The sequence below is a fragment of the Pelodiscus sinensis genome, chromosome 4, assembly GCF_049634645.1.
Source record: "Pelodiscus sinensis isolate JC-2024 chromosome 4, ASM4963464v1, whole genome shotgun sequence".
In the NCBI taxonomy this organism is placed as follows: Eukaryota; Metazoa; Chordata; order Testudines; family Trionychidae; genus Pelodiscus; species Pelodiscus sinensis.
Genome location: NC_134714.1, coordinates 44,647,387 through 44,660,882, shown reverse-complemented (window position 1 = coordinate 44,660,882; position 13,496 = coordinate 44,647,387). Strand labels below are relative to the sequence as shown.

Genomic DNA, 13,496 nt, shown 5'->3' with positions numbered 1-13,496 from the left:
GACAGGCATGATGGCGAGGCTACCATGTATAGATTTTTTTAATGGAGCAGAAAGCTGTACTCATGCCGTGCTGAACAGTGTTGTCAATGCCTTTGTCCTTCGTCTTCCCTTCTCCTTTTGAGGTCTGTGGTGTAATTTCTAGCTGAAGGAGATGTACACACGCTAGGTCTGATGGAGTTAGCATGGTTATGTCTACTTGAGCTGGAATCTATCTCTGCAGTGGGTCTGTTTCTCTTCCCTCCTTGACATGTCCCCTGGATTTAGATCGGAAGGTATAGAGGCAGGGGCTGGGGCTATACATGTTTCATGACGTGACCTTCACACTTAGGTGCTTTAAAATAAACAGTCATTGGAATTTTATTCTGTGTGCTATATAATCTGAAGTGTAAAAACAGCTCAGCCTATTTTGGGTCTGACCCAGCCACGTAGGCGGAGAACCTGCCAAAGGACCGGAAACAAAGGGCAAAGACAAACAGCCAGGAATGGAGGTGGCAGTAGCCTCGTGTTGGGTCTGGCCCGATTAGCATCTTTATTAGTAATCTGGAATGGGGAAGTTAATGATGCTCATGGATGATACCAACCCAGGAAGAGTTGCAAATTCCACTAAGCTAGGCTGTTCTCAGAGGTGGCAGATGACAGAGTAAAGAGCAATGATCTCAAGCTGTAGTGAGGGAGGTCTAGGTTGGATATTAGAAAAAGCTATTTCACTAGGAGGATGGCGATGCACTGGAATGAGTTATCTAGGGAGGAGCTGGAAACTCCATCCGTGAAATTTTTAAGTCCCAGCTGGGATGATTTAGCTGGACTTGGTCCTGCTTTGGGCAGGGCATTGGACTAGACAATCTCTTGAGGTCTCTTCCAGCCCTAATCTTCTATGATGTTTATGTAGCCTACTGCTCACTGGTATGCCCAAGGGTTCCTCCTGCTTCATGAACATGAACCAATTAAGGGCCTGATCATGCTCCCATGAGCTGGGGCTGGATGGAACTTCTATGCATGGCTCTTGCCCTCCCATGTAGCAGGGGCTCAGCTGCCTCCATAGTAGCATCCTGTTCCTCTGGTCTGTACAGAGGGCTCTCTGCAGTGTTGGGGTGCATGCAAGTAGGTGGGGAATGCATCCTTCCCCTCACAGCACTGCTGAACTCAGAGCCCCAGGGTAACTCCCCCGCCTGTGATGGGATTTCCCTTTAAGAGAAGTTCCAGGGGAAGCCCTAGGAATAGTGTGGCTCTGCTCCAGCCAAACTGCTTAAGAGCTGCTGCAGAGGCACAAAACCAACCTCCCTAGAGGCATCTCCAAGCTTGCCTGTATCAACATTCTCTGACATCTAAGCAGATCCTGGGGAGTAAGCAAGGTTTGTGGTGCAGCCCCTGAGACTGCTGGATGGAGGCACAGGGAGACTGGGTGTCAGATTTCTGTAAAGCCCCTAGCATCTTTTGGATACTGAGACCTGAAGCCAGCAGAGCATTTAAGCAGGTGCATTCAGCATAACCCTCAGCATGTAAGTAGCCCTATATAAATGAAGGCATACAGCTTGTGCTTAACAAAATGGTTCTCACACTGCGGGGTATGCCCCGGGGGGCAGGATGAAGCAGTGATTGAGGGGAATGGCAGGGCCCAGACCAGCTACCGGGGGACAGGGAGGAAGGACCACCCATGCCCACTCTAGCTCCAATTCTGCTCCTGCACACAGTCCCTCCCCTGGTCCCAGCTCCAGATGCAGTTCTGGTCCCAGCTCTGACCTCAGCCCCTGGCCATGGCCCCCAGCTCCTGGCCCCAAATGTGGCCCCAGCTACAATGAGGCCCTGGTCCCAACTGCGCCACAGTGTTCCTGACCACAGCTCCGCTCCTGGTATGACACCCCAATAGTCAGCACAGTGATGTAATCAGGATGTTTTGTACAAAGTACATATAATGAGTTGTCATTCTGAAAGTCATGATCTGCTAAACATGAATATCTCATTGGATTGTGTGTGTTATTGTGTGTGAAGTTACAAAGTTTGGCCGCTTATGTGTTACTGACACGTGTGGTGAGGTTCAAAGCACCCACAAGCAGCCTTTCAGGTACAACAGTCAAAAAGCCAAACAGTGTTGGCTGCTTATGCAAAACACACACCCAGATTACACAACAGAAACCTTTCAGAGCCAGCATTACACAATGGGAACTGTTTGACCCAGGTCACAGCAAAAGAGCTTTCCAGCAAGTGGGAAGAAGATATAAAAGGGAGACAGTGACATCATAGGGGTACCCTACAACAACACACCTGGAAACACTTGAGGAATAAAGACTGAACTGTGGGAAATGATGGTTCCAGGCTGGAAGGATTTGTAGCCAGTATAAGAAAACCAGGGCAACTTGTGCCTTAAGAATCTGCCAGCCTGTTTATCACTCAGGGTGAGAATTTTCTAAGGTATATCTGGTGTGCTAAGATCAGTTCGTGGGTTTTGTTTATTTACTAAGGATATCTGTTTTGTTTGCTCTCCTGTATTATCACTTAACACTTACCTTTCGTAGTTAATAAGGGTATTTCTTGTTTATGTCAAAACCCAGTTTGTGCCATTCATATCTGGGGGGAGGAGAGACGAAAAGCTGTGCATACTTCTCTCCACATTGAAGAAGAGGGTGAATTCTTATGAGCTCGTGCAGCTCTCTATACAGTGCAGACATTATTATTATTCTGGGTTTGCACTCCAGATAGTGTGTGCACCAGAGTATTGGGCACATCTTCAAGCTGAACCCTCTCACACAGATCTGATTGCAGTCTGTGTCTACAGCTGGGTGTGGTCTTGCCTAGCTTTGTGCTGGAAAAGGACTTGAGGTCCTGGCACAGCAATCCAATGCAAGGAAAACCCAGTTTAGTAGTGCCAGTAGGCTCAGTTAGACCCTAGTATATCTGGTGGCACCCCTGACAGTCAATCCGCCACACCGAGTTCCTGCTCCCCACTGAGGCTCCCTGGGAGGCATGGACCAGATAAGTGGGGGCTATGAACAAAAAAGTTTGGGCACTGCTGGCTTAACATTATACTTATACTGCACTGGCTCATGGCCTCTCTGTCTCTCAATACATAATACACAAAAATCCTTACACGCTCTTCCTCTCCCTTGTGAGGTGAGTCAGTATCATCCCCATTTTACAGATAGGAAAAGGGAGGCACATAGACATTTGTAATGACTTGCCTAAGATCACATAGAAAGTCAGTGATAGAGATGGGACTTGGATCTGCATCTTCTGCTTGTTAGTCTCATGCTAAAGCCACATAAAATCCCTCTACGTAGATGTACAAAGGTTAGAAAAATAGTAAAGTAAGTGCAGCTCAATACTTAAAATGAATGTTTAATTGAAAAGTCTCAGAGGGGTAGCAGTGTTAGTATCTACAAGAAGACTTTCCCTCCTATGCAAGTAGGGAAAGCGCTCCCATCACTGTAATTAATCCACTTCCCAGAGAGGTGGTATTTCTACCAATGGGAGATGTTCCTCTATTGACCTACTGCTGTTTACACAGGCGGTTAAGGTTGATATAACTACATTGCTCAGTGCTGTGCAGTGACATTATTTTACCAACAAAGTAGTGTACTCTAGGCTTCATTTGGGAAAGTGTTTTTATTATGCCTGGGGATAATAACCCTAAACCCCTCTCAACAGGAGGAAGAGCTGGGATCAGGAATGATGGTCAGGGGAGAGAGAGGGCAGCAAATAGTACAGGTGTTTGCAATGTGTGTAACAAAGGCCAATGCAGTTTGATGATGCATACTCCACAGTTGAATGCCCCTGGCAGAGATGAGAATGTGGCTCTGGTGCCACTATATCTGGGTTACCACATTGAATTCTAGGCTTGCTGTTAGCAGACGGAGCTTGACAGAGTCCAGGAAAGAGCAATGAAAATGGCAGAGGGCAGAAGGGAAAAGCCCCTGGCAGGAGATTAAAGGAGCAAGACAGGAGGTGGCAAATATCAGAAGTGTGTATTTCGCAAAGCAGAAGAGGGGTTGTTCTGGGTGACAAACAAGGGGGTATGTAGAAGGGACGAGCTGGATATAACAGTGAGTTAGGTTTGGCTGAATATGAGGAAACATTTCACTGAGCAGCAATGCTACTTCTCTTGCACTGGGAGATCATCTCCTCGGGTGTGAGTTCCATCCGTTGGATGTTCAGCGCTAGATCGGACACATGCTACAGAACAGCTACTACAGAAGGACCTGGCTCCTGGAGATGGGCAGAGTGAGCTAAGGCAGCTCCCCTCTGTCTCCAGATTCTGCAATTCCAGTCTCACAATTCAGTCAGTGTTTCCCTTCACCTGGGGAAGCTGCCTGATACCCTCACAGATTAACCCTTCTTGGGCAGGGTGTGATTTCACACTAGAATGCTGGGCCAGCCTGACAAAGGGCACCCCCATTGGACAATGCTGACTCTTTACCAAACTGGGCACAGGGGGCATGGGGCAGGTAGCATGAAAGGGAGATTCATAGCAGTGTCTCAGAGTGCCTGGCTCGGAGGCTCCTCTCCCCAAGGAGCACTGAAGCTTGAACATAAGGAGGGGACAGGGGTGGACAAAGCCCTGAGGTGGCTGTGGGACTACCGTGTCCAAAGCAGGGACTGTGCTGAACAGAATGAGGATCCCAAACTGGAGCTGCAGTAACCTACTCACCCTCCTGTAGCCTGTTTACTCCCTGTCTCTGGTGGAGAAGCAGGGAATCAAAATGAGGAGCATTTTGCTTCCAAACGCTCTGTAAATCTGCCAGCTATTTTCATGGCACTGGAAACTTTTGCTAGATAAATATATCAACACTCTTCTGCTGTCAAGTTGGGAAGTAGCCATCCATTATCCTCTTGAGACAGTGGCTTTTCCGGTGAGACTCTCAGACAGAGCCTCACACCAGTCTCTACAATTATCCGTATTATTTACATAGCATCCTTGCTTTCCCTTCGGGTCCCTTGGGGGTAGGGGGAGAAGTTTCTGGTAGTAGATGCTATGCTAATTCAGACAAAATCTAGTTTTTGAAAGCTCAGCAAGCAGCTTCGTAAAGGGGGGCTGAGTAGCACGGTGGGGGTGGGTATGAAACCAGCAACAGCCTAGGAAAATGAATTACAAGCTAGGGACTGGTCAGAACTCCAAACTCACAGCTCCTTTCCCACAGACATTGCTCAAGAGCTGATAGGATCTTGCCAACCTACGCTGAAAAGGGGTTTACATGCATACAAGAAGAAGGTTCAATATTGGCACAATGAACCAATCTGACTAATTGCCTCTTCTGTTCTATTCAGCTTCTTCTAAATCTTCCAAGCATCTTCCCATGATGCCATGAGCGACATGACGAGCATCTATCATGCATGGTTTGACTATTAGTTCTCTTTGCCACAATAGTCTAATTACTAATCCCCAAACTTTAGCAGAGGGCTGAGTTGTAAGGGAAAGTCCATAGTGACCTTACCTCTGTGGCCACCTCCGATTTACAGTCCCATCTGAAGTTGCTCTGCAATTTCTCTGAAATATATGGGGTCAAAATCTTTTGCTAAATCCTTACCAGCATTTCCCTCCCAGAAACAACTATTTGCTAATCCTGCCCCAGTTACTACTGCGTGGTCAAAGCAGGAAAGTACCCTGGCTAAGAAAAGTCCAGGCATGCTGCTTACCTGAGTGATGAAGAGTGTCTCAGCCCCTAAGTGGGAGAGAAGGTAGCTGAAGTAAACCTGATCCGTGCATGATGTTGCTTAGGAAGAGCCTTTCGCCTGGAATGACTCCAGCCTCTTCCTTTTAGGATGGAGTCTTGAGCTGCTTTGCTTGGAAGCCTCAGTCAGAGACAACACCAGGTAGAGCACTGGGGACCACTCCTCAGCGCAGCCGGAGACAGCACTGGCAATGTGCATCAGCATAGCCAGACACACACTGGAGATGTGCATCAGCGCAGCCCTCTAGCTGCAGCAAAACCCTACTTCACATTTGTGTCAAGCGAGCCCAGCATTCACTCACTCTCTAGCACTCCAGCTGCGGTGTGATCAGCTGCAAACGTTCCCTAAGGACAGCTGCACGTTGCCTGATTACGGCTCCCTCCCAAGATGTTTGTCCAGCTAATTCGGCTAAGGACTCAGAATGGAACAGGCAGCATTTCTCTTTCTTTTCACTGCCTTTCCCTTGGCACTGCAACTCCCTCTGCAGCTCCCACAAACACCCTGGGAAGGAAAGACATACAGCTGCACAGCAGAATTTCAAGATCTGTGTCCCTCTTCGCTGGTGTTAAAAGTCAGAGGTCCAGCCCTGGTACCATAATTCACCAAGACAGCCAGTGTGCTCTCTGCCCCAGTGAGATGGGGCTGGCTCAGCCCACCTGGGAATTCTAGAGCCAGAATTTGGCTGATTATCTTTGTGGGATGGTAAAGCTGAGCTTCTCCTTTATGTGGGATTTCTTTCTTATAGCACAGAGTTTGTATAGAATAAAACTAAAGGGCCTGACTCAGATCTCACTCACTAGAGTCACACCAGTATAAAACGTGTGCGAGTTCAATGGAGTTAATCCCAATCTACCCCAGCATGAAGTGAGATTAGAGCCAAACCCCAGCAGCCCACCTGTTCCTATAATCCCCATCCACTCTCAACCTGCACGCCAAAGGGCTCATGCAGATCCCCAAATCTTTCACTATTGCTCCTCAAACAGCTTCCTGGGCCTTCCCCAAACCATTTCCCTGCTGCTACCCTCTCACTGCACCCCTGCTGTGACCACAACTGGCTCCAACCACCTCAAGTCTTGCCTATACTATGCCCCAGCATCACCCTGAACAGCTTCCATGCTGTACTCCAACCTTTCCCTGACATGACCACAGCAGCCGTGGATCACTGCCACACCCATTTCACCTCCCGCACACCGTGGCCTCCACCACTCCCAAGGGTTCTAAGGCCATTACCCCAAGTCTTCTCAAACCCTCACTGTGCTCCTAGGCCCCATTCCTAGCAGCCCACAACCATGCCCCCCACATTCCTACATGGTTTTAACAGCATGATCCCCTCCACAGAAGCTGTCTGCCTAAAGCTATCCTCCAACATGCTCAAGAATATTCAGTTGTCACAGGCAGTGCTAATAGCAGAGTCTATAAAGCCTCATTTTTAGGGTTGCCAGGTGTCCGGTATTGAACCGGACTGTCTGATCTTTGCGCCTTTTGTCCGGTAAAGAAATTGAGAAAATATCGGACATATAAAATGTCCAGTATTTTCTACTTTTCTCGGCTCATTGCCCAACAGACATGTGGAGGGGGTGGGAGGAGTAGCAGGGGAGCGGCCCGGCAATTAAAAGGGCTGCAACTGCATTTCAGTGGCCTGATGCTTTTTTTTTTTGTTTTTTTTTGCTCAACAAAATTTTCCCAGCGCTTTTTTGGGGGAGGTCTGGTATTTTTTGTGAAACCATCTGGCAACCCTACTCATTTTGGGTGCTTCAGCCAATCTCCAGTTGTCAGAAATGAGAATGAGAGCTGACATAGGGGGGCAGATTTTGTCCCACGTGTGCCTACTGCTCTGAAGCATCTGGAATTACCTTCTGTCAGAGACAGGGTACTGGGCCTTGAGTCTGATTCAGCCTGGCAATTCCTGTGCTCAAAGCATCCCAGTGCCATTCTGCATCCCCACATGCTCACATTGGTTCTATTCTACCCTCAAAAGCCAAGCTCCCCTTAACCCACATCTCCAATATGGCCAGTATGCCAAATGCCATGGGCCTAGCCAGGCTAAAGCTGTCACTTCTTAGCAGGATTTTTGTTTCTCATAAATGGTAGGAGGAAGGTCTGGTCTAATCTCTATCACCACATGATTTCTGCTTTCACTGTACTCCACGAGCAGCCGGCAGGTTATTTCTGATGGCCCAGCTCCCAAGTGCCACCAGAGTTCTGACTGGGAGAATGAAATAAAGAGGTAGAATCTTTCCTGCTTTTGTAGACTTGTTTCTGGCTATGTCTACATGGCAATTAGACACCCGCTGCTGCCCAGACCAGCTCACTTGGGCTTTTGGGGCTATAGGGCTATTGAACTGCAGGGTAGCTGTTCAGGACCAGGCTACAGCCCAGGGTCTAGGATCCTGTGATGCAGCCTGAGCCCAAATGTCTACACCGCAACTAAACAGCCCCTTAGTCCAAGCCCTTTAGCTTGAATCAGCTGGCACAGGTCAGCTGCAGGTGTCTAATTGCAGTTTAGACAAACCCTGTCTTTCTAGCTACAGCTGTGAGATCATTCAGGCCCATATGCAGGAATTTCTGGGTGTGGTGTGTGTGCTTTTTTGTAAATGTGGGCTGCCATTTTTTTAAATATAAAGGAGTTCACAGCCCAGTCCTGCCTCTGGCCTCACTCCTGGGGTCTCACTCCTAGAGAAGCAAGGAGAGAGGGGAGATCTTCTCCAGCCTTCCCTGGCTGGCCAGAGCACAGGGGAGGGAGGCTCAGGGAGCGTGCTGCCCCAGCTTTCCCCATCCTGGCTGGAATTGGCCCCAGCCTCACGCTTACTTGGGGGACAATGTAGGGGGGAGATACATTCACACACCCCTGCATATGGGTCTGTCATTTAACAAGAACAGAGGGAGGTGAGCCATTGGATTGGGCTAGATAACAAGAGGAACACAGTCCTTGGATTCCCCGTCTGTGATTTCAGCATCTGATACAGGAGTCCAACTCTGACTGACTGAGTTCACTGAAGGCCTGACTGCTCATCTCCTCCATCAGCAATAGAAAGTGTGTGAGCCAGGACAGGCACAGTCCTAGTGCACATACATGTCATAAGCACATAGTTATCTTCCAGGGAATCTCACCCTGAATTAAGAGTTGCTACTAACAACAAAGCAGCACCCTCATATGGACTGGTTCTCCATGGCCAAACCCCACCCAGCACCAGGCAGCATCAGTAGATGATCCTTAAGAATCCTTAAGAGCCCAAGATGGGCTCAAAGCAAAACCCTATATACAAGGACCCCGGATCCAAATTCAGAATTGGTGTCTCCAACCTATTGCTGGCTGAACGAAAACACAGGGTAATAATAAAAGAAAGAGAAGATGATGGGATTTTTCTTTTGCAGCACTAGGAACAATGAAATTTGGTGGCAAATGCATTAGCTAGGTGAAAGTCCTAGATAAAAACCCTGACTACACTCGTTACCAGGAGCAGCTGGAATCTATGGGCAGAGTTTCAGCAGGCACATGGCTGGGAGATAGGTTGCTTACACGCCTGTTGTTTGCCTTGGTTATCAAACCACATGCGGAAGGTTCAGGCAGTATGTGCTGATTAAAGGTAAACAAAGAGGACTTGTACTGGACAAAACCTTGTTACACTAGGGCAAACCATTGGCTTATACAGTGAGGCCTTGGGAAGAGCTTTGGCAAACGTGTTCCAGCCTCAGGAAGTTTAAAGGACTCGGGGGCGTTGACAGAAAGTCACCATAAAAATGAGCTCTTACTGTGTGTCTCAGCAAAAACCCACTGCCCAAATCACAGGAGAGCCCCAAAGAAAAGGTCGCCAGTCAGACAAAATATCTTGATACATGGCTTGCTAATTCCCTTCAAACCAGTTTGAATTTACGTTATGATAAGATGCTGAAATGCATGCCAAAAAGGACTAGAAGGCAGGGTGGATGGGTAATCAAAACAGTAACATTACCAAAGTATAATCATCTTTGCCACAGCAGCCCCATCAAAATCCCCACAAGCTGCTTTTGTCAATTCAGTGGAGCCGCTCTGCCCTTCATATGGGCCACACACAATCGCCGGATTAAAATGCAGGCGTTGTAATTACCCAGACAGGGTGAGGATTAGCCCTCCCAAGTTTGTACAGATACCACTTAATAGTAGAGCTGCTGCTCTATGTCCTGTGGATTGACGATGATAAGATGACATTAGCAGCCTGAATTAAAGTCTGTCTGACCCAGGATGTCTCTTTGGTAGAGTCGTGTGTGTGAGAGTGGGCATAAAAACAGCTTAGCACCATCATTATCTGATAACTTTCATGAATTCAGGCTAGGGTGCAGCTTTAAGAGAAAAGCACATAAACTGGTCCTAGAGCTGCCCTCACGTGGCTACATGCAGAAGGACTGGATGACCTAATAAATGTCAAGAAAAAAAATGAACTACAAGTCAAACATTGTACATGCGAGTAACAAAGAGCTGCAATTCAAAAAGGACTGAAGCAATAATGTGCAAAATCTCTTGCTCTGCTGAGTCTCACTGTGGATATTTATATGTCTAATGGGATGAATGAAACGGACCCATTAGAAAAAGTATAGAAATAAGTGGTCTCCTGATCTCAGTTTGAGTGGCAAGGAGACCTCTGGCAAGGACACATGCAGTCAGAAGAAATGAGATTTTGCTACATTATATTCCCGATGACATATGACATTGTACAAATTATGCCATTCAAACAATGCCTCTTTTTATGAAAAAACCCCCCACCTTACTATGACAAACTACATGAGTAAAAAGCCATGTTCCTGTTCTGAAGTTACTCTGCATTGGAAGAAGATGATAATGTTTTGTCAGACATTAGAAGCACCCTTGCTAATAAGTACTGTGTTTGACATTCTACATTTAACAACAAATATAGTAACAAATATGCCAAGACAAATTTGATGCCATTGCATTATTAGCAACCAAAAAATGGATAATTTTAAGCTAGAAGTCTGAACTTGCAGCAAACAGTAACACGTGGATAATCCAGTTCAAGAATTTAGCGTCAGTAAGAAAAAACAGTGTACAGACCTCAAAATAATTGGAAGGCCTTTAAGATGAAGAATCTGTTGCAAGATGTCCTCAAGGGAGTAGATTGTGCTACGAAAGAAAAAAAATAAAAGGAAGAGGAATGATAAACTCAAGAGGATGGAAGTTCTTTTGGGAAAAGCAAAAATAACTGTAAAACTCCAGACTCAGGCACCTGCATTTAACTGAGCCCAGATGCTGCCCTCACATCAGAAAGGGCTTGACTTGCAGCAGAGCTCAGCATTTACTTAGGCAGCAAAATAAGCAGCCAGATTTTATGTATACTGTAGAAGATTTACCTGGCATTGCTCAGATCCTTAACTAAAATAAGTTTTGTTTTTCTTCTTTAAGTCATTGTTCTGGGGTAGGGCTGTGGATGAGGAGTTCAGTATGCTGGCTCCTCCAGAGAGAGAGAGAGGACAACCACAGCCCTCTCTCACTGAAGCAGTTTGGGGCCTGGTGAGAAGCACCTGTCCATGGTCACTGCAGCGGGCACAGCTGGGGGAGGGGTGCATGTCCCCCAGCTGGGGGACAGACACAAGCAAAAAGACACACACTCTGAAATATTATATAGTAGATAGCTGTCCCTTTCTCCACCTCTGCCCCCTGCTGGCCCAATGGTATTATAGCTGTTCCAATATTCATCTCTGGCCCCTGCAACCCCCTGCAATCCTTCTACAGTATAACTGTTCCTCTTACCAGGCCCCTCCCTTTCTATTTTAAGAAAAGCAATTGAATTCCAGGCATATCCCATTGTCCTGGCACAATCAAACCCTTACCTTGCTTTTAAGAGTGTTCCTAGCTCTTATTGTTTAGGAGGAGTTTTTGAACAAACAGATTCACAGACAGATGGATGGATGGACACATAAGGTATGTCTACACTACAGTGTTATTTCAAAATAACGCGTCTACACACAAAATGCATTTCAAAATAGCTTTTTGCTATTTTGAAATAGTGCATTCACACTTAGTGGACGCTGAATAGCATTTAAGGCCGGCCGGAACCAGGTCCAGCAGGGCATCAGGTCAGGAGTTACTTTGTGTGGCTGCTGCCTGAGGCTATCGGAGGCCTGTGCTTAAAGGGACCTCCCCTCGATGAGGGACAGCAAAGAATTTTGTCTCTGCATGCTCATGCTCTGGTTGCCCTCACTCGGGACACCACAGCACTCTGCAAGATGGAGCCAGTGCTGCCCCTGCACACTCTGGTGCTTCTCTTGGACACATTGCTGCGAGCCTGACTACACTTTCTGCAGGCTGCCATCCCGGAGGGCCATCGGGGGGCTGTCAGTATCCAGGAGGCCCTGCGGGAGAGCTTCCACTCTGAGGAGCACTGAGAGTCTCCCTGGTCTGCCCCTCTGGGGGCTTGTGCCTCATTCCTCCCTCATGTCCTTCCACTTACCCCTCCCTAACTCCCCTTCCTGATGTTAAATAAAAGACACGTATTTTCATGAACACAAACTCCCTTTAACAAAACTGGGGGGGGGGAGATGAAACTCTGGTGAGAATGGGGAAAGGAGGTGGGAGAGGGGAAGAGAGAGGGTGGAAGAGGGGAGAAGGAAACCTGGGAGGAGGGAGTTGGAAGGGGGAAGCCAGGGGAAGGGAAGCTCAGGGCTCAGGGTTGGGGGTCTCACCATACCAACTTGATTTTCATGCAAACCTGCTCCTGGGTTCGCATGTGGCCTTTGGTGGCCAGGCTGGCAGCTATTCTGCCATAGACGGCCACATTCCTCTGTCTAGTGCGGAGATCATGGACGTTGGGGGCATCCCCCCAAAAACCTGAATAAGGTCTATGATCTCCATGCTGGACCAGGAAGGCGTCTGCCTTCTCCGGGCCCTGGCAGGCTCCTGGGATCTGGCAGACTGCTCCTGGGGAGCAGTGGAGGGCTGGCTGCCAGTGGCTTGCTGGCTCATGTTTTGGGGCCACTGGGCCAGGGGCAGTGACTGCTGGCTTTGGGCTAGCTGGCTTGGAGCTGGCACAGGCACTGCGACCAGATTCTACCCCTTTAAGGGTTCCGGGGGGGGGGGGGGGGGGGAGGGAGAGGAGTGTTCTTGGTTGAGGCCACCAGGGCACCCTGGGAAAGCTGGAGGCCCCCCATTTCGAAATAAGTGTCTACACAGGGATATTCTAAAAAAGGGATATTCTTCTGGAGGCAGCAGCAATGATACCATACATTGTATGGGCAGAGCTGAGTTTTGCACTTAGAGAAGGGATTCAAACTCTTTGTTATGTATGAAAAATTCATGTATCTTCCTGCTAATTACAATACAGAATGACAGTACTGACAACTTATAAGTCAGTCTCTTATTTTAGGCATTACATTATGGTTTCTTTAAGACATGTAGTCTCCAATGTCAGAACTTATTTGGTTTCCAATATTCTCAACAACATAGATTGCTTAGACTTTAACTGCATTTTAAAACTCACTAAATCTTGTGTGCATGTTACATTTGAATGTTTCTCTTTGAGAATTAATGATCTTTTCACCCAGTTAGTCTTCATGATGGAAAATAACTCCTCTTGCAGAGGCTAAAGGATACAATATAGCAAACTCCACAAAGAACTTCCCCCTTTCAAAACAGGCCCCCAACTGCCATTGTTCTATGACACTAAAGCTACAGGAACCATTTTGATAAGACTCTCTCTCATTGTCAATGGGACTGAGTGTTTCTGCCACAACACAGGGTAGGAGGCCATCATCTTCCTAAGGGCTGCTGTGGCTTCTATCGCACCAAGAACAATGGGAGAAGAAGAGCACAAGTCTTTGTGGCAGATAAACTTTCAGTTATG

The 13,496-nt window shown here is 47.5% G+C and overlaps 1 protein-coding gene across 2 annotated transcripts in view; it reads right to left on the bottom strand.

Annotated features, from left to right (window-relative positions):
* The window catches only part of SYNDIG1L (synapse differentiation inducing 1 like), a 38,377-nt gene extending 27,038 nt beyond the window's left edge, over window positions 1-11,339 (bottom strand). Inside the window, exon 1 of one of the 2 annotated variants that reach the window (XM_006117743.4) lies at window positions 10,712-11,339. The gene's annotated coding sequence lies outside the window, so the exon portion shown is untranslated. Of the gene's footprint in view, window positions 1-5,628; window positions 6,519-10,711 lie in introns of those variants that run through there. The other variant, XM_006117742.4, reaches the window with a different exon arrangement.
* Window positions 11,340-13,496: the final 2,157 nt, after the last annotated feature.